This window comes from Chiloscyllium punctatum, chromosome 50 (genome assembly GCF_047496795.1).
Source record: "Chiloscyllium punctatum isolate Juve2018m chromosome 50, sChiPun1.3, whole genome shotgun sequence".
Classification (NCBI taxonomy): domain Eukaryota; kingdom Metazoa; phylum Chordata; class Chondrichthyes; order Orectolobiformes; family Hemiscylliidae; genus Chiloscyllium; species Chiloscyllium punctatum.
In genome coordinates, this window is record NC_092788.1 from 19,750,541 (window position 1) to 19,770,738 (window position 20,198).

At 44.9% G+C, this 20,198-nt stretch overlaps 1 long non-coding RNA gene across 2 annotated transcripts in view; it reads left to right on the top strand.

The window, feature by feature from the left end:
• Nucleotides 1–20,198, top strand: part of LOC140470087 (uncharacterized) — a 34,574-nt gene that overhangs the window by 4,695 nt on the left and 9,681 nt on the right. The window contains exons 3-4 of one of the 2 annotated variants that reach the window (XR_011956360.1): nt 5,705–5,809; nt 19,849–19,975. This is a non-coding gene — a long non-coding RNA (uncharacterized lncRNA). The remainder of the gene's footprint in view (nt 1–5,704; nt 5,810–19,848; nt 19,976–20,198) is intronic. The other variant, XR_011956361.1, reaches the window with a different exon arrangement.

A 20,198-nucleotide genomic window follows, 5' to 3' on the forward strand; every position in this document is an offset into this window, starting at 1 on the left:
TCCCTCCAAACCAGGGATCATCTCATTGAATCTTCCCTGAAATGCCTCCAATAAAGTGACACATTTCCTTATCTAAAGGGACCAAAACTGCTCTCATTACTGCAGATATGGTGGTCTCACCAGCACTGCCACACGTTACTCTCAGGTAGAGACTCCAAACTCTAATACTGAAAACTTTTGAAACAAAACATTCGATTCCCCTTCCTGATTTCCTGGTGTAACTGTGTGGTAGCTTTCTGTGTTTCCTGAACAATTACCCCTGGTCCCTTTGTGGTGCAGCTTTCTACAGTTTCCACCATTTAAATAGTACTTTGTTCTTTATTATCTCCTCCAAAATGAGTAACTTCCCATTTTCCCAAGTTACACCCAATCTGGCAACTTGTTGCCCCCTTCTCCTGTGCATCTCTCTCTTTTCATAATCCTCTTAGACCTTTACAGTTATGCCTTTTCTCGGAGATATCCCCCCTTCTCATTCTTCCAAGCATTTATTGGGAGCACTGGGCAGTGGGAAGCAGGCAGAGTTGCTATCTTTTTAGGGATACGCTTTGGAGTGATTGAGAGGATCTTCCTACCCATTGGTCAGGATGGAGACAACTTGCCCATCGTTAGGCATTAGCCTTTCACACCCATGTCTTATTGATGAGGCAGAGCGGCAGCACGGAATGATAGAAAAGAAAGTCATTCTTGTTCCCCATAACTCACTGACCCTTGGATCATTTTCTCCAATGTGTCAAAGAACTGCTGTGTTCAGTCACATGAGATCTCCAGTTGGAATCTCCTAGAAACCCACAGATTTCCCTCTGAGTTGACTGCTGTTGTCCTCAAGGGTAATATGTACAGTAATCCTGGGCCACGAGGAGGGGATGATGTGAGTTTCTAACTTGAACTGAGAGTGACAGATTTTATAAACTTGAATTACAGGATATTTATTATAGGTGGACATTCAGATAGAAATCTCAGTATATGTCTGCCAAACTCTAATTGCATTACTCAGTATATCAGGACCTGGATATTCACATTGTGTATGTGAGTATTGTGTTCCAGATCAATCCCATTTGCTGCTTAAAAATTCTCCTTTGAATCATCGCATTCTCTCAAAAGGTCTCCCCAAACCTTCAATGTGTCATGTAATCCTTTTATGATGACCTGATGAGTGTAAGGTTTATTATTCTAATGTGTAATTTTTGTATAAGGATGTCTCAGAGAGGGAGCAGAATATTCCTAAAGGGGAAAATAACCATTTTGAGGGGAGGCTGTTGTTTATTGGTATCAATAACATCGGAATAGAAGAGTTCACATTGTTGGATCATTCGAATCTCTTGTGGGGTAGAATTGACCTCCATCAGAAGGATGGATTGTACTGGCACTGGAAGGGAACAGTTGCTAGTGCTATTCAGGAGGCATTAAACCAGTGAAGGAATGTGGGTAAACCCAGAGAGAAAGTGAGGGAAGAGCTCAGTCTGACGCTGGTACAGTTCAGACGTCAAACAGTCAAGGCAGGCAAAGGCATGGCAGAGAACGAGGTAGGACTGAGCAGTTACACTGCACTTATTTCAGTGCAGGAGGCCCGATAGGTCAGGCAGATGAGCTCAGGGCATAGTTTTGAACATGGCACTGGGATATTATGCCAATTATAGAGGCATGACTCAGGGATGGATAGGACCAGCAGCTTAATGTTCCAGTGTATAGATGCTATAGCAAGGATAGAAAGGGGGCAACAGAGCAGGGGAAGAGGTATTTTTGATTAGGGATGACATCACAGCTGGGCTTCAAGAGGGTATTCCTGGGAGTACATCCAGGCAGAACTGAGAAATAAGAAAGGGATGATCTCCTTATTGGGATTGTACTATTGACCCCTCCTCGCCCCATTCCCAATAGTCAGCAGGGAATTAAGAAGCAAATTTACGAAGACATCACTTATCTGTAAGAATAGTATGGTTGTATACAAGACTTGACCTTTTTTATTCATTCACAGGATGAGGGTGTCACTGGCTGGGCCCAAAGGGCAGTCACATTGCTGTGGGTCTGGAGTCACATGTAGTCCAGACCTGGTAATGATGGCAGATTCCTTCCCTGAATGATATTAGTGAATCTGATGGGGGGTTTTTTTTCGCAACAATCGACAATGGATTCATAGTCATTCACAGATTCCTAATTCCAAATTTTTATCGAATTCACATTCCACCACCTGCCCTGGCAGGATTCCCACCCAGGGCTCCAGAACATTATCTGGGTATCTGGATTATCCGTTTAGCGAAAATATCACTAGGCCATTTGGCAGGATGAGTGAGTGAGGTATCCGTAGGACAGCACATCGGCACCAAAATTCCCATGGTCTCTGCAGAACATAGAAAGGGCTGGGGAGGGAAATATATTCCTGGTGGTAGGGTATGACTGTAGGTAGCAGAAATGGCAGAGGTTAATGCGCTGTATCTGGTGATAAGTGGGGTGGCAAGTGAGGACCGGTGGATTATATTCTTCTTGTGGTTGGAGGGGTGGTGTAAAGGCGAAGGTGCAGGAAGTGGAGGATCTGCATTGAAGGGCATTGTTGATCACGTGGATGGGAGATGTGGTCCTTGAAATAGGAAACCTTTCTGGGATGTCCTGGAGTGGAATTGCTTCTCCTGGGAGCAGATATGGCGGAAGCAGAGGAATCGAGAGTACAGGATCACGTTTTTACAGGAATATGCTCGAGGGTAATCAGGAGAGTAAAAAGGGGACATGACATATCTCTCGGAAATGGTTTAAGGAGAATCCAAAGAGATTCTACAAATACATCAAGGATAAAAGAATAACCAGACAGATTATAGGACACCTTAAAGACCGAGAAGGTCATCTATGGAACAACAGGAAGTGGGAGAGATACTATGCTATTCTGTTCTACAGAGTTTGGAGAAATAATAGTGATAACTTGAAAAGTGTCCATATTACAGAGGAGGTGGTACTGCATGTCTTAAATCTTAGCAAGGTGTATCCCAGAAATTTGTGGAAAGCTAGGAAAGTGATGGCAGTGCCCCTCCCTGAGATATTTATACCATCGTTTGTGACAGATGAGGTGCTGGAAGACATGTGTCATTATTTAAAAAGTGGTAAGGAAAGGCCAGGGAGCAAGAGGACAGTCACCCTAACGTCAATGGCAGGCAAGTTGTTGGAAGGGATTCTGAGGGATAGGATTTACATGTATTTGGAAAGACGAGGATTGATTAGTGATAGTCAACATGGCTTTGTGTGTGGAAAATTCTGTCTCTCTAACTTGATTGAGTTTTTTTGAAGGCAGACTGTGGACGTTGCCTATATGGACACTGAACGATGTTCACAAAGCAGACTGGTTAGCAAGGTTAGATAACATTGAATGTTGGGAGAACCCGACATTTGGATACAAAACTGGCCTGAAGGTAGGCGGCAGAGGGTGGTGATGGAGGGTTGCTTTGTGGACTGGAGGCCTGTGAGCAGCAATGTGCTGCAGGAATGGATATTGGGCCCTTCAATAAATGACTTGGATGTGAATATATGAGGTATGGTCAGTATGTTTACAGATGACAGCAAAATTGGAGGTGTAGTAGGCTATGAAGAAGGTTAGTTCAGAATACGACAGGATCTTGATCAGATGGGCCATTGGAGCAAGGAATGGCAGATGGAGTTCAATTTAGATAAATGTGAGCTGTTGGATTTTGGAAAGGCAAATCAGGGCAGGACTTATACACTTAATGGTAAGGTCCTTGGGAGTGTTGTTGAACAAAGAAACCATGGTGTGCAGTTTCATTGTTCCGTGAAAGTGGTGTTGCAGGTAGGAAGGCTAGTGAAGGTGGCGTTTGGTATACTTATTGGTCAATTATTTGAATACAGAAGCTGGGACATCATATTGTGGCTGGACAGGACATTGATTAAGCCATTCAGGAATTCTGTTTTAAGTTCAAAATTCCCTGTTCTGGGAAGGATGTTGTGAATCTTGAAAGAGTTCAGACAAGATTTACGATTTTCCAGGGTGGGAGGATTTGAGCTAAAGGGAGAGGCTGAATCGGCTGGGGTTAATTTCCCTGGAGAGTCAAAGGCTAAGAGTTGATTTTAGGGATTTATAAAATCACGAGGGGCATGGATATGGTGAACAGCTGGAGTCTTTTCCCCCCAGGTCCAAAACAAGAGCACATGGGCTTAAGGTTGAGAGGGCAAAAATTTAAAAGGGATCTAAGGGGCTACGTGTTCAAGCTGAGCTGTGTGGAATGAGCTGCCAGATGAAGTAGTGGAGGCTGATAGAATTACAACATTTGAAAGGCATCCGATTGGTTACATGAATAGGAAGGGTTTCGAATGATACGGACCAATAGCTGGCAAACGGGACTCCATTAGTTTAGGATTCCTCGTTGGCATGGTCCAATTGGAACAAAGGTCTGTTTCTGTGCTGTACGTCTCTGACACTAATAAATGAAAATAAGATGTGTTCATCTTTTGTGGAGAGCTAGCAGAAGCACAGATAATTGTCCTTGGAGCCGAGAAGGTTAAGCAATGATTTTGACCAGGTGCAGATTTGTTTCCAAGGTATTTAATTTGCAGAGAGAGAGAGAGGAATTGTTAACAACGTCACAATTTTGGTAACTATTTTCAAGTAATTGGCAACTATGCAGGGTGAATATGTGAACATTATTTTATTCAGTAAATTCTGAGCATCCGGAACAGTCTGAATAGCAGCTGGACACAGATTCAGCAGTTATTCATAAACAGATTCGGAATTTTACTTTTTAAGCAAAGATTTGGGGGGCTATGGGTAAATGGGAGGGGAGTTGGGACAGATTTGCAGCATCTCCAGAGGGAAAGAGTATAGCCCCAATGGGCTGAATAGCCCCCAGCCCCTGTGCTCTGTGATACTGCCCCATTCACTGTGAATGATGGAGCTCATCCCAGGGTAGAGAGGGAGGATACCACCACTCACCTCACAATGGGCCTGATGTCAGTGTAGGCCAATAGGAGGCAGAGGGTGGGACTGGAGGACCAGGCAGTACCAGTTTGTCTTCCAACCAATCGGAGTGAATGAGGGTATCCTTAAGGCTGGATTTAAAGAAAGGCACATGTAGCAGAGATTTGAGAAACTGGAGGAGATTAGAGACAGGGAGCTTTCTGTGGCTGGAGAGGAATTATATAAATAACGAAGAGTTGTGAGGCTGGATGAGGTGACAGTGATCAGGAGAGTTGTGAGGATGGAGGAATTTGGAGATAGTGAGAATTAGAGTCCTAATGTTATACAGCAAGGAAACGGGCCCTGTGGTCCAACCAGTCCATGCCGACCATAATTCCAAACTGAACTAATTGTACCTGCCTCCGCTTGGTCCACATCCATCCAAATATTTCCTATTTACGTACTTATCTCTCTGAATGTATTTTAAATATTGTAATTGTATTCCTCTGGAAGTTCATTCCACACGTGTAATTTTTTTTAAAAAAAAACCCTAATGTCTTTTCTCAAATCTTTCTCATCTCTTCTCAAAATGAATGCACCCGAATTTTGAATTCCCCTCTCTCCCGGCCATTCACCTTTATCTACACTCTTCACGACTTCATAAACCTTGTAATAAGGTCACCCCTCAACCTCCTACACTCCAGTGAAAACAGTCCCAGCCTCTCCTGATAACACAATCCCTCCATTCCCATTAACATTCCAGTAAATCTCTTCTGAACCTGCTCCGATTTAATGATATCCTTCCTATAACAGCACAACCAGAGCTGGGTTTAGAATTCCAGAAGAGGCCTCCCCAACATCCTGTACAACCTCAACATTACGTCCCAACTCCTATACTCAAAGGTCTGAACAATGAAGGTAAGTCTGATTGAACACCTTCTTAACCACCCTGTCTACATGTAACACAAACTTCAAAGACGTGAAGCCCTTGGTCTCTTTGTTCCATATCACTACTCAACGCCTTACGTTTAATGAGTGTAAGTCCCGCCTTCGTTTGTTTTATCAAGATTTATTATTTTGCATTTATTCCAATCCAAAAATCCTTTAAGTATAAAGGCAGTAGGAATATAATTAAGAGGGAAATCAGGAGGCAAAAAGGAGACATGAGATAGCTTTGGAAAATAGGGTTAAGGATAATCCAAAGGGCTTTTATAAATACCTAAAGAACAAAGGCTAACTAGAGAGAAAATAGAGACCCTCAAAGATCAGCAAGGCAGCCATTGTGTGGGGCGAGATAGGGAGACAAGTATTTTGCATTAGTGTTTACTGTGAAGAAGTACATGGGAGATATAGAATGTGGGGAAATAAATGGTGACATCTTGAAAAAAAAGTCCATATTACAGAGGAGGAAGAGGTGCTCAATGAGTGGCTAAGGAGCTGGTGCAGGGGAAAAGGATTCACATTTTTGGATCATTGTTATCAACTCTGGAGTAGAGTTGACCTGCATAAGAAGGATGGATTGTACCTGATCTGGAAGGTGTCTAATATCGAGGCAGGGAGACTTGTTAATGCTACTCAGGAGGCAGTAAACCAGCGAGGAGTGTGTGTAATTGCAAATAGATACTGAGAAAAGAGGTATCTCTGAGGCTGGTACAGTTCAGAAGGCAAATAGTCATTTCAGGCAAGGGCAAGGCACAGAACAAGGTGGGATTTAGCAGTTACACTGCATTTATTTCAATGCAAGAGGCCTGACAGGGAAGGCAAATGAGCTGAGGGTATGGTTTTGAACATGGCACTGGGATATCATGGGTATTATAGAAACGTGGCTCAGGGATGGAAAGGACTGGCAGCTTAATGTTTCCGGGTATAGATGCTATAGGAAGGATAGAAAGGAGGACAAGGGGAGGGGGGGTGGCATTTTTGATTAGGGACAGCATTATGGTTGTGCTTAAGGAAGACATTCCTGGGAGTCCGTACAGTGAAGTTATTTGGGTGGAACTCGGAAATAAGGAAGGGATGATCTCCTTATTAGGGTTGTCGCGTGGGTTTCATCTGGGTGCCCTGGTTTCCTCCCACAGTGCAAAGATATGCTGGGTAATTTCGATTATCCAGGCTGAATTGCCCACAGTGTTCAGGGATGTGGAGGTTGGGTGGATTATCCAGGCTGAATTGCCACAGTGTTCAGGGATGTGTCGGTTGGGTGGATTATCCAGGCTGAATTGCCCATAGTGTTCAGGGATGTGCAGGTTGGGTGGATTATCCAGGCTGAATTGCCACAGTGTTCAGGGATGTGCAGGTTGGGTGGATTATCCAGGCTGAATTGCCCATAGTGTTCAGGGATGTGCAGGTTGGGTGGATTATCCAGGCTGAATTGCCACAGTGTTCAGGGATGTGCAGGTTGGGTGGATTATCCAGGCTGAATTGCCCACAGTGTTCAGGGATGTGCAGGTTGGGTGGATTATCCAGGCTCTGGATTAGTGGTGCTGGAAGAGCACAGCAGTTCAGGCAGCATCCAAGTAGCTTCGAAATCAACGTTTCGGGCAAAAGCCCTTCTCGAAACGTTGATTTTGAAGCTACTTGGATGCTGCCTGAACTGCTGTGCTCTTCCAGCACCACTAATCCAGAATCTGGTTTCCAGCATCTGCAGTCATTGTTTTTACCTCCTGGATTATCCAGGCTGAATTACCCACAGTGTTCAGGGATGTGTAGGTTGGGTGGATTATCCAGGCTGAATTACCCACAGTGTTCAGGGATGTGTAGGTTGGGTGGATTATCCAGGTTGAATTGCCCACAGTGTTCAGGGATGTGTCGGTTGGGTGGATTATCCAGGCTGAATTGCCCACAGTGTTCAGGGATGTACAGGTTGGGTGGATTATCCAGGCTGAATTGCCCACAGTGTTCAGGGATGTACAGGTTGGGTGGATTATCCAGGCTGAATTGCCCACAGTGTTCAGGGATGTACAGGTTGGGTGGATTATCCAGGCTGAATTGCCCATAGTGTTCAGGGATGTGCAGGTTGGGTGGATTATCCAGGCTGAATTGCCCACAGTGTTCAGGGATGTGCAGGTTGGGTGGATTATCCAGGCTGAATTGCCCACAGTGTTCAGGGATGTGTCGGTTGGGTGGATTGTCCAGGCTGAATTGCCCACAGTGTTCAGGGATGTGAAGGTTGGGTGGCCCTGGGAAATGCAACGTTACGGGGGAGGTTAGGCGGCTCTGAGGGTCAGTGTCGATGTGATGGGCTGAATTGTCTCATTCCCCATTGTTGGGATTCTCTGATAATTCTATTAGTTTTAAAATAGTTACAGAAAATAATAGACCATATCTATAAGTTAAGTTTCTAAATTAGACAAAGGCCAATTTTGACAGCACAAGGGAAGCACTTTCAATCTTTGTTTGTGGGAGGTTATTCCCAGGGAAAGGGATGGCTGGAAAGTGGGAACATAAAAACATAAGGAATAAGAGCAGGAGTAGGCCATCTGGCCCCTCAAGCCTGTTCTGCCATCCACAAGATCAGGGCTGATCTTTTCATGGCCTCAGCTCCACATTCCCGATCTCTCACCATAACCCTTAATTCTTTTCCTGTTCACAAATTTACATTTTGCCTTAAAGGCATTCAAGTTGATAACATCAAATGCTGCACTCGGCAGGGAATTCTACAGATTCACAACCCTTTCGCTGAAGAAGCTCCTCCTGAACTCAGTCCAAATCTGCTCCCCCTTATTTTGAGGTTATGCTCTAGTTTCAACCGTCCCCAGTGGAAATAACCTTCCAGCTTCTATCTATCTTACCCCCTTCATAATTTTATTTTTTTCGTCTCCAACCTCCCATTCTTCTAGATTACAATGACTCTAGAACCAGTTTTCTCAATCTCTCCACATACACCAACCCTCAACTCCTGACTCAAACTAGTGACCCTCCTCTGTACTCCCTCCAGTGTCAGTCCATCCTTGCTAATGTAAGGGGACCAAACCTGTACACAGTACTCCAGGTGTGGCCTCACCAGCACCCTGTACAGCTGCAGCATAACCATCCCTCTAGCAATGAAGGACAATATTCCCTTCACTGCCATAATTACCTGCTGCACCTGCAAACCAACTTCCTGTGATTCATGCACAAGGACAGCCTGCTGCATGTTTTCACCATTTCATCATCCAGTTTGTTGTTAGTCCAACCAAAATGTATGACCTCACATATCCCAACATTGAACTCCATCTGCCAGATCCTTACCCACTCACTTAACCTATCTGTATCCCTGTGCAGACTTACAGTGGCCTCTGCAGTCATTGCTCTACCTCATCTTTGTATCAAATATGAACTCTGACACTGTACACTTGGTCCTCAACTCCAAAACATTTGTGTAAATTGCAAATAGTTGTAGTGCCAACACTAATCCAAACACCCATTTATCCCCATTCTTTATTTTTTGTTGGTTAACCGATCCTGTATCAATGATAACACATTACCCATAATGCTGTGCATCTTTACCTTATTCAGCAGCCTTTTGTGTGGCAACTTATCGAATACCTTCTGGAAATCCAGGTACACCACATCCCAGGAGTCTGCCTTATCCAACGCACTCGTTGTATCCTCAAATAATTCCAGTAAATTCTTAAACATGACCTGTCTTTCCTGAATCCATGCTGTGTCTGCTAAATGAGACAATTTCTACCCAGATTTCTCAACACTAATTCCTTGAGAGATTCAAGCATTTTCTCCACTACAGAAGTTAAGCTAACGGGTCCTTTTTCAAAAATAGTGGCACCACATTTGCAGCTTCCAGTCTGTCAAACCCGTCCCAGAATCCAACAAATTTTAGTGAATTATCACAAGTCTATTTGTTATTCACACACTCCTCTCTTTCTCCCCCCCCCCCCCCCCCCCCACCTGCCATCTCCTTTAGTCCCTGGGATGCAATCCATCAGGGCCAGGAGACCCATCTACCTTTAGGCTGTTATCTTTCCCAATATTACCTCTTTACTGAGAATGATTGCTTCTCTGTCCTCATCTGCCATTGCCTCCATAGGCCTGCGACAATGAGAGTACACAGACAGTATGTTCCTGTTAAGGCCAAGGATGGTAGGTGTAGAGAATGCTGCCTGTCGAAAGAAATTGAGGGCCTGGTCAAGAAAATGAAGGAGGCACATGGCATGTACAGAGAGCTAGTGTGAATCCCTAGAGGAGAAAAGGGCAGTAGGAGTATACTCTGGGTAAACCGGGAGGGCAAAAAGGGGACATGAGATAGCTTTAGGAATTAGGTTTAAGGAGAATCCAAAGTGATTGTACAAATACACTAAGGATAACGAGTAACCAGGCAGAGAATAGGTACCCGCAAAAATCAAGGCTGTCTGTGGAACAGCAGGAGGTGAGAGAGATTCTGTATGAGCGGAGAGGTTTTACAAACAAAATATGCACGTCGGAAAACACAAATTTGAATGTCCCAGTCTCGTGTTTTCAGTAAACAAGGAATTGCCTCAGTGTGGCTGCAGGCATGAGTGCGCGCCGCCATCTTTATTTGGGGCAAAAATTCACTGGACACGTGCGGAGCCACCAGCTTTGTAGGGGGCAAGGTGCAGCCAGGTGCATGTGCAGCCTTTCTCTGGTACAGAGTCATTGGGCAGGATTTACACAGAGCACATTCAAACTCCGAGAAATGGATGTTTATTTCTGGATTTGTTTCGTCATTCATTTGGTATCGTAAATGAGTTTGCAGGTCATACAAAATTGGAGGTATTGTGGATAATGAAGAAGGTTCCCTCAGATTACAATAAGATATTGATCAGATGGGGTTTAATTTAGATAAATATGAGGTGCTGCATTTTGGAAAAGCAAATCAGGGCAGGACTTATACACTGAATGACAAGGCCCTGGAGATGTTTGTAGAACAAAGAGATCTTGGACTGCAGGTTCATAGTCCTTGCAAGTCAAGTTGCAGGCAGGTAGGATGATGAAGAAGGTGTTCAGTATATTTTCCTTTATTGGTTTGAGCATTGAGTATTGGATGTGGGAGGTCATGTTGCTGTACAGGACATTCGTTAGGCCACTTTTGGAATAGTGTGTGCAGTTCTGGCCTGCCTCCTATCAGAAGGGTGCTGTGAAACTTGAAAGGTTTCAGAAAAGACTTACAAGGATGTTGTTAGGGTTGCAGGATTTGAGCTACAGGGTGAGGCATAAAAGGCTGGGTCTGTTGTCCCTGGAGTGCCATAGGCTGAGTGGTGATGTTATGGAGGTTTATACAATCATGAGGGGCATGAATAGAGTAAATGAACAAGATGTTTTCCCTGGAGTGGTGGTGTCCAGAAGTAGAGGACATTGCTTTAGGGTGAACAGATAAAATTTCAAAGGGGCCTAAAGGACAACTCTTTCATGCAGTAGGTGGAATGAGCTGCCAGAGGAAGTGGTGGAGGCTAGTACAATTAAAACATGTTAAAGGCATCTAAATAGACACATGATCTGATTAGGAAGCATTTACAGGGATATGGGCCAAGTGCTGGCAAATGGGAATAGATTAGGTTTGGATACCTGGTTGGCATGGATGAGTTAGACCGAAGGGTCTGTGTCGGTGCTATACATCTCTCTGACTGTGGGATCATAACAGCTTACACTGTTCTGCTTCATCTCTGGGCTCCCTCATGACCACTTTGTCAATATCTTGCTTCCTCAGTCTCGAACAGACCCATTGGTCTGTTTAGTATTTGACTATTATTTTTACAGACATTTCTGTAAGTTAATTTTTCACTGCCGCCCAGCCCCTGACCATGTGCTGCTTATTAATTTTTTTCTGGAAAATCTTTGACAGTCAAGAATTCTTTTTTCTAATTAGCAAGTGCATTTTCCTTCCATGTCGAACTATCAAATTCTGCACCATTTTCATTCCCTGTAATCCGTTTTGCACTCCCTGAAACATCAACTGTGTTTCTCCTTCCACAATTACCAGTGATTAATGTCAAATCCCTGTTGCCTGTGGAGAGGGTGACGTTTGACTTTCTTGTACAGCTGCAGTTTGTGTGGTGAAGGTGCTCCCACAATGTGGTTGGTTAAGAGACATTACAGAGTATTTATTACAGCAACAGTAAAGATCTGAATATAATGTCCGAATCAAGAACAGTTTGTAGTGTTATTATGCTGCTTATAATTTCATAAAAATATTATTGGGAACTTTAGACATAAGGCCAGAGAAGGATGATATTAGGTCAGGTGACCAAAACCATTGCCAAATAAGCAGGTTTTGAGGAATGTCTTAAAGGGGGAAAGCAGACCTGTTAGGTTTTAGCTGCAAATTTCAGACCTTGTTGCTTTGACAACTGTAAAAGCAGCCACACAGGTGAAGTAATGAATTAACAGGTCATTGGGAGTCTCGAAAAGAATGGGTTGTCGAGGTCTCAAGGGGTGTGTGATGCAGCGAGCTAGGGATGATCACAACCAGGAATTAAATCAAGGGTGAGAATTTTAAATTGAGGGATGTGGGCCGGATGCTGGCAGGTGAGACTAGATTGGGTTGGAATATCTGGTCGGCATGGACGGGTTGGATTGAAGGGTCTGTTTCCAAGCTGTACATCTCTGTGGCTCTATGTTGTTGATTATGAATAGGAGCCTTTTGGTGGATCAACAAGTTTTGGTAGAGGGAGTACTTGGGCAGCAGAGATTTAGTTTTTCTTGAGATTACAGGGAGGTTGAATGTGGGAAGCTGGCCAGGAGTGTTTTTGGATAATGAAGTCTGGAGATAACACAAGGTAGATGAGAGTATATGAGCTGAGATGAGGGTAGAATCAGCTAGAAATAGTAGTCTTGTAGTGGGACTGGGCTGTCACCCTCACCTCACCTCTGGGATTCAGTTAGTTGTCAGGTTGTGAATCAGGGCGGTAACACAATCGGGAGCTGAGTGGCCCTGGTGGAGCCTAAAATGAGTGTCACTGAGCTGACTGTTGCTGAGCAGCTGCTGCTTGGTAGCCCTGTTGATGACATCTTCCATCACTTTACTGCTGATCGAGTGTGGACTGATAGATGGAAATTGCCTGGGTTGGATTGCCCTGTGTTTTTCTGTTGAACATTCCTGGGCAATGTTCCACATTGTCGGTAGATGCCAGTGCTGGAGCGGTACTTGGCTTGGTGGGTGGCAAGTTCTGGAGCACAAACCATCAGTATTATTGCCAGAATATTGGTCGGGCCCATAGCCTTTGCACTACTTAACCATTTCTTGATGTTATTCAAACTGAATTGAACTGGCTTAAACTCACATCTGTGATGTTGGAAACCACTGGAGAAGACTGAGATGGATCATCCCACTTTGCACTTCTGGCTGCAGATTGCTGCAAATGCTGTCATCTTATCTGGTGCATGGGTGTGTGAGGCCCCTCCATCAGTAAGGGTGGGGATATCTGTGATGCTTCCTCCAGTGAGTTGTTTAATTATCCATCACCGTTCACAACTGGGTGTGGCAGAACTGCAGAGCTCCGATCTGTTCCATTGGATGTCGGATCACTCAGCTCCTTTGATTACTGCTGATGCTGTTTGATATGCAGGTAGTTCTGTTTGGTCGCTTCACCAGGTTGGCACTTCATTTTTAGGTCTGCCTGGTGCTGCTCATGGCATGCCCTCCTTTCCTGTCCATTGTGATGGGTGAGAGCAGGATTTACAAACCCATGAGATTACAGATTGTGCTGGAGTACAGTTCTGCTGCTGTTGATGTCCCACAGTGCCTCATAGATACCCAGTTTGAGATCCTCCATCTCTTCAAATCTGTCCCATTTAGAACGGTGATAGTGCCACTCAACACAATGGAGGTTTTTCTCAACTTTAAGGCAAGACTTTGTCTCCAAAAGGAATGTGTGATGGTCGCTCGTACTGATACTGTCATGGCCAGATGGATCTGCCGCTGGTCAATTCATAACAATGAGATCAAGTATGTTTTTCTCTCTTGTTGGTTCCCTCCCCACCCGCTGCAGATTCCGTTGAGCAGCTATATCCTTTAGGACCTGGTCAGCTCAGTCAGTAATTCTGTTGCAGAGCTAGTCTTGATTGTGGATATAGAAATCCTGTACCCAGAGTACATTTGACACCATTTTATTGCCTCAATGCTTCCTCCAAATGTTGTTCAACATGAAGGAGCACTGATTCATCAGCCGATGGAGGATGGTACATGGTAATTAGCAGGAGCCATGAGACTTCCTGGTCTCCGGAGTCAATGCTGTGTACTCCCAGGGCAAATCCTCCCTGTCTGTAGACCACTGTGCCACCACATCTGCCTGGTCTGTCCTGCCGGTGGGACAGGACATATCCAGAGATTTCAGGAGAAAGTGAAGACTGCAGATGGTGGAGATCAGAGTCAAGAGTCTGGTGCTGGAAAAGCACAGCAGGTCAGGCTGATGACTGGCTTAGGCTTGAAACGTCGATTCTCCTGCTCCTCGGATGCTGTCTGACCTGTTGTGCTTTTCCATCACCACAATCTCAATATCTTGCGATGGGGATGGTGGTGTCTGGTCATTGTCTGTAAGGGTTGATTTTGTGTGTATGACTATGTCAGGCTGTTCCTTGATTGGTCTGTGAGACAGCTCTGCACATTTTGGTCCCAAAATCCAGATGTTAGTGAGGAGGACGTTGCACCATCGAGAGGGCTGATTCTGTGGTTGTATTAAATGGTGCCTTCTTAGATGCCGAGTGGTCCATCCAGTTTCATTCCTTTGTTGAAACTTTGCAGTGATTAATACAGTGAGTAGCTGGCTGGGCCACTGTCAGGTTGGCAGGGCTTTTTCCACCATTGACAATGGTTCCATGGAGATCAGGAGATTCCTAATTCCAGTTATTTTTTCTTGAATTCAGATTCCACCACCTGCCAAGATGGGATTCGAACCAGGACTTCAGTCGTTTGTTTTAATATTTTGGATAAAATTTAAATAAATTAGGTTTGTTCACTCGCTTTAAATATCACTTACCCAGGTTTTGTTTTTTTGTGAAACACTGTCCATCATCCTGTCTCCTCCATCCTTCTCTCCAACAACAAGAGTTTGGCGCGCATGGAGTTTCTCTGTCACTAAGACTGAGATAATCCGATCTGCTGCTTCCCTCCATCCCACTCGCCCACGGAGCCAAACTGCCTCACGTGGTGTTCCTGGTTTTTGTCCTAAACCTACATCTTCCTCCAGTCTCTTGTCAAGCCTTATCAAAGCTCACCTTGACCCTTTACCCTAATCTCACTAAACTATAGACTTTCCAACTCTCTTTTCTCCTCCTCCTCATCAGTCCCCCTCACCGATTCACAGATATTGTTCCTTGTTCTGTCTTTTCTGGTTATGTCCTTCTCTCCCAAAATCCTGCTCCATCTCCACTCTCCAACTCCTTTCTGAATTCCTTGCATTTGGTGTCCTTGGTCCCTTCTGTGTCTCACGTACATACTACCAGGAGGTGACATTGTGCAAAAGCACCATGTTGGGTTTCACATGTACACTGACGATGCCCAGCTCTCCCTCCCCATCATCCCTCTCCATTACTCCACTGTTACTCAGTTATTAAACTGCTTACCACATTCCCACTACTCGATTAGGTGCAGTTTCCTCCAATGAAACATTGTAGTGGTTAAACCCGTTGCCTGACAAATTCCTTTCCCTTACTGCTGAGCCTCTCCCTCTCACTGGGAACTATGCAGACATCCACAATCCCAAACACCAGGAATTCCAATCTCTTAAACATTGTTTGTCTCCTCCTCACCCCAGCTCCATTGCTACTGAAACCCCTTACCCGTGTCTGTGTTGCCTTAAACGTGACGAATCCGAAACAGAATCCTTGATTCTGTGACTGACTCAGAATCTGGTTTCAAACTCCCCTCTCAGTATTTACTCTCTGACACATCAGTATTTATTCTGTCAAACCCCTTCAGAATCTGGTGGTGTGGTCTGATTGTAGGTGGTGGAAATGGCAGAGGATGATGTGTTGTATCTGGGTGGAAGGTAAGGACTTAGGGGAGTGTTCTATCTTTGTTGCAGTTGGATGTGTGGGTTTCAAAGGCAGAGGTGCAGGAAGTGGAGGAGATCTCGTGGGTGGTATTGACCACATGGGAGGGGAAATTGCAGTCCTTGAAATAATGGGGCCATTTGGTATGTTCTGGCCTCACTGGAACACTGCAGTAAGCATGAGACAGAGATGTTGGCCAGGGAACAGGCTCATGTGTTAAAGTGACAGGCAGCTGTTTGATTCAGACAGGGGGAGGATCCCACCACTGACCTCACAATGGGGTCCAGCTGATTGGTGGAAGCTTCGGACCAATAGGAAAAAATGATGGGACTGGTGGACCAAGTGGAACCAGCTGGTCATCCAAACAATGGGAGTGAATAAGGGGCGTGGCCAGTGGGATGACACGTCACCAGTAACTCTGCCTGTGCAGTGCCACGTGACTCGGCAGTTTGTGAATGTGGGAGATGCAAACAGGGAAGGGGAGAGTGGCCTCGGAGTCAGGGAGGTAATGAGGCACTTTAGACTGGGAAATTTTAATTACCCTCTGTGCGGTTCATAAGTCTGAATTAGAAACTCTTAGTCCCGCGTTTGCAGCAGATGGGAAAATGGCTGCGGCCCTCAGGCGGTGACAGGTTCTGGGATATGGCCGCCATCTTTATTATGGGTAAGGTACAGTGAGGCGCATGTGCATGTCCCCTTCCTAGGATGGGGGGGGAGAGGGGGGGTGCGATTTGAAGAGAGGCATTTACACATCAAGCACATACCAAGAAAAAAGTATGTCTTTATATACTTCCTGTACTGACTGTGTGAGTTTTGTTTTGTGAATTCATTTCATAGGATATTAAATCGGAATAATTGAGGCTGGGATCTCAAAAGCAAGTTTTTACAGTCAATGGAGTCATCAGGATCTGAATATAATTGGCATTTAACTGTGGAAGGAGAAAGTCTGTCTGATCTGTTTGTGGGAAAATATCCCCAATATTTTTGTTAAGCAGAAAGATGTACAAATTCATGGTTGGGTCACCCTTTGGGTATGTGCTCTGTTCTGGGCCCTGCAGCAGAGGAAGGAGGTATTGGCCTGAGAGGGAGCACAGATTTATCCAGATTACACCTCGTCTCTTTGTAAGAACTCTCAGATTTAGACCCAATCACCCACTCCATGATGTTAAGCTGTAAACTTCCCATTAAAATTCCTTTTGGACTCAAATTCCAGTACCTTTTCAGGTGGAATGTTCCAGCTTCTGACAACTGTCTGTTCATTCAGAAACTACTGAGGTCCATGTTGACTCTGGGGTTACAAAGGGCTGAATTGGAAGATGAGGTGCTGTCCCTGAGCTCCCATTGAGATGCATTGGGACAGTACAGTAGGCTGAGGGCAGTGTAGGTGTGAGCAGACAATGAAAATGACGGCTACGCTGTGAGGGCTGCTTGGCTCAATGAGAGTGTTCTGGAGTTGGGTGCAAACAGAGTGAGGTGAGACAGAGAGAAGGTGAAGCTGAAACTCCGTTTTAGTTCAGGCCTTTCAGAAATTCACAGTCCCAATGGGAACAGCCAGTTTTTAAGTGATACCTGCGGAGTATTTGTTAACAGTTTTTAAAGTATTTTTCCTGAGGGCAGTTAAGAGTTAACCACATTGCTGTGGGTCTGGAATCACATGTAGGCCAGACCAGGTGAGGATGACCGTTTCCTTCCCTACAGGACATTAGTGAACCAGATGGGTTACTAACAATCAACAATAGTTTCATGGTCATCATTCGCCTTTTCATTCTAAATTGTATTGAATTCCGATGCTGCCATCAGCCATGTTGGGATTCTATCCCTAATCCTCGGAACACTGTACATATCACTCATCTGGCAGGAATACCATTAAGCCATTGCCTCCCTTTTTAGCAATGTTTAAAAGAAATTTCCTTCATTCTGCGTGTACAATTAGAGTTAAAATACTGTAACGTCCATGTGTCAGCCTCTCCAAAAGGTCAATCAAAAGAAATTTGTTTGGGAGTGAAATATTTCACTTTTTTGGGCCAGTTTATTCAACAAAAATTAATCTAAATAAAAATCTTATGCCTCGGGCATGTAATTTCTGAAGCCGGAGGGGGATTACAGAGACAGGGAGGGTTGTGGGGCCAGAGGGGGATTGTTGTCCAAACATCACTGTGGTGTACATGGACTGCAGCATTTCAGGGAGGCGGTTAACCACCACTTTCTCCAAAACAAGGAAAGGTGGCCAATAAATACTGGTCTGGGCAGCAAAGGCAACCCCCAGTGAATAAAACCAAGCAGTGACCTCTCTGAGCTGACTTGCTGTGAAGTTAAAACCTTCTCTGGAAATGGAGTGGGCAGAGATGAGAAACAGTGACATTTCACAGCTGGCCTCAGAGAGACCTCACCCTTGGAAATACTCAGAGCCGGGGATCAGCTCAGTGAGTTTCAGTCTCTTCAAATATCAATCTTTGTCGGTTTTATTTTATTTAATCTACAATCGTGAGTCCGGTGAAGATTTCTTTTTAATATCTTAGGGTCTCTTGATTCAATGTTTAAGATATAAAACGTAAGCATTAAGATATTCTCGGGCAGTATTTTTCGAGCAGTCAGACTGTGCCTTTGTCTTGGTCTGTAGATTGTGAAGGCGCAGAACTGGCCTGTTGTAGAGTGGCGTGCTGTTCCTGTTGGATGTGGGAGATTAGGGAGAGTTTCAATAATCTTGATGATTGTCTGCAGGAAGTGTGATTGCAAATCCTGTTGGATCACAAGAATTTGCGGAGGAGTGATTAAAGGCAGTGAGGAATTGACAGGAGCCGGGGAGTGTGATAGGTGGCAGTGTCAGGAATGCAGAATACTGCAGATACAGTCAGGTAGATGGGTTACCGCCAGGAAAGCGAGTAGTGCTAGGCAGGTACTGCAGGAGTCTCCCGTGGCTATCCCCATCTCAGACAAGTATTCTGTTTTGGAAAATGTAGGTGGTAATAGACTTTCAGGGGAAAGTCGCACTGACAGTCAAGTTACTGGTTCTGAGACTGGCTTCTAACATAATGTGAGGTATATCCAGTTCCACAGGATCGATGGTGATAGGGGACTCTCTAGTCAGGGGCACAGTCTGCCGTTTCTGCAGCTGACAGTGAGACATCAGAATGGGGTGGTGCTGCCCTGGTGCCAGTGTCAAGGATGTCTCTGAGGGAGCAGAATATTCTCATAAGGGAAAATAACCAGTGGGAGGTCATTGTACATTGGTACCAATGGCATAGGAAGGGGAAAGCATGGGGCCCTGAAGAGCAGGGAGATTTGCTCGTGCCACTCGGGAGGCATTAAACCAGTGAGGGAGTCGGGGTAATCCTAAAGAGATAGTGAGAAAAGAGGTGAGTCTGAGGCTGGTACTGTTCACCAGTCAGACTGTCAAGGCAGGCAAGAGCAAGTCACAGAATGAGGTGGGACGGACCAGTTGCACTGCATTTATTTCAGTGCAAGAGACCTGACAGGTCAGGCAGGTGGGCTCAGGGTATGGTTTTGAACATGGCACTGGGATATTACAGCAATTACAGAGGCATCACTCAGGGATGGATAGGATGAACAGCTTAATGTTCCAGGGTACAGATGCGAAAGAAAGGGGGCAACAGAGCAGGGAGAGAGGTGTTTTTGATTAGGGATAACATAATGGCTGGGCTTCGGGAGGATATTCCTGGGAGTACATCCAGGCAAGTTATTTGGTTGGTCCTGAGAAATAAGAAAGGGATTACCATCTTACTGGGATTGTATTATAGACTCTCTCCCAATGGTCAGCGGGGAATTGAGACACAATTTTACCAGGACACCTCAGTTATCTGTAAGAATAATATGGATACAATGATAAGTGGTTTTAACTTTACCAACATGGCCTCGGAGTGCTGTAGTATTAAGGGCTTGGATGGAAAGGTATTTGTTCAGTGTGTACGAGAACATTTCAGAGTCAGTTTGTAGGATGTACCTGCTAGAGAAGGAACAAAACATGACCTGTTTTCTTTATTCATTCACAGGATGAGGCTGTCACTGGCTCGACCAGCATTTATTGCTGCGTTTACCCAGAGGGCAGTTTACCCAGAGGGCAGTTAAGAGGCTGGTACACGTTGCTCTAGGTCTGGAGTCCCATGCAGACCAGACCAGGTAAGGATGGCATTTTCCTTCCCTAAAGGTCATGAGTGAACCACATTGGTTTTTCCAACAATTGACAATGGACTTCTTGTCGTCACTAGATTTTTTTCCAGATATTTATTGAATTCACGTTCCAAAATCTGCCGTGATGGGATTCAAACCCGGGTCCCCAGAACGTTATCTGGCTCTATGGATTAACTGTCGAGCGATAAGTTCACTCCGTCATCGCTGCCTG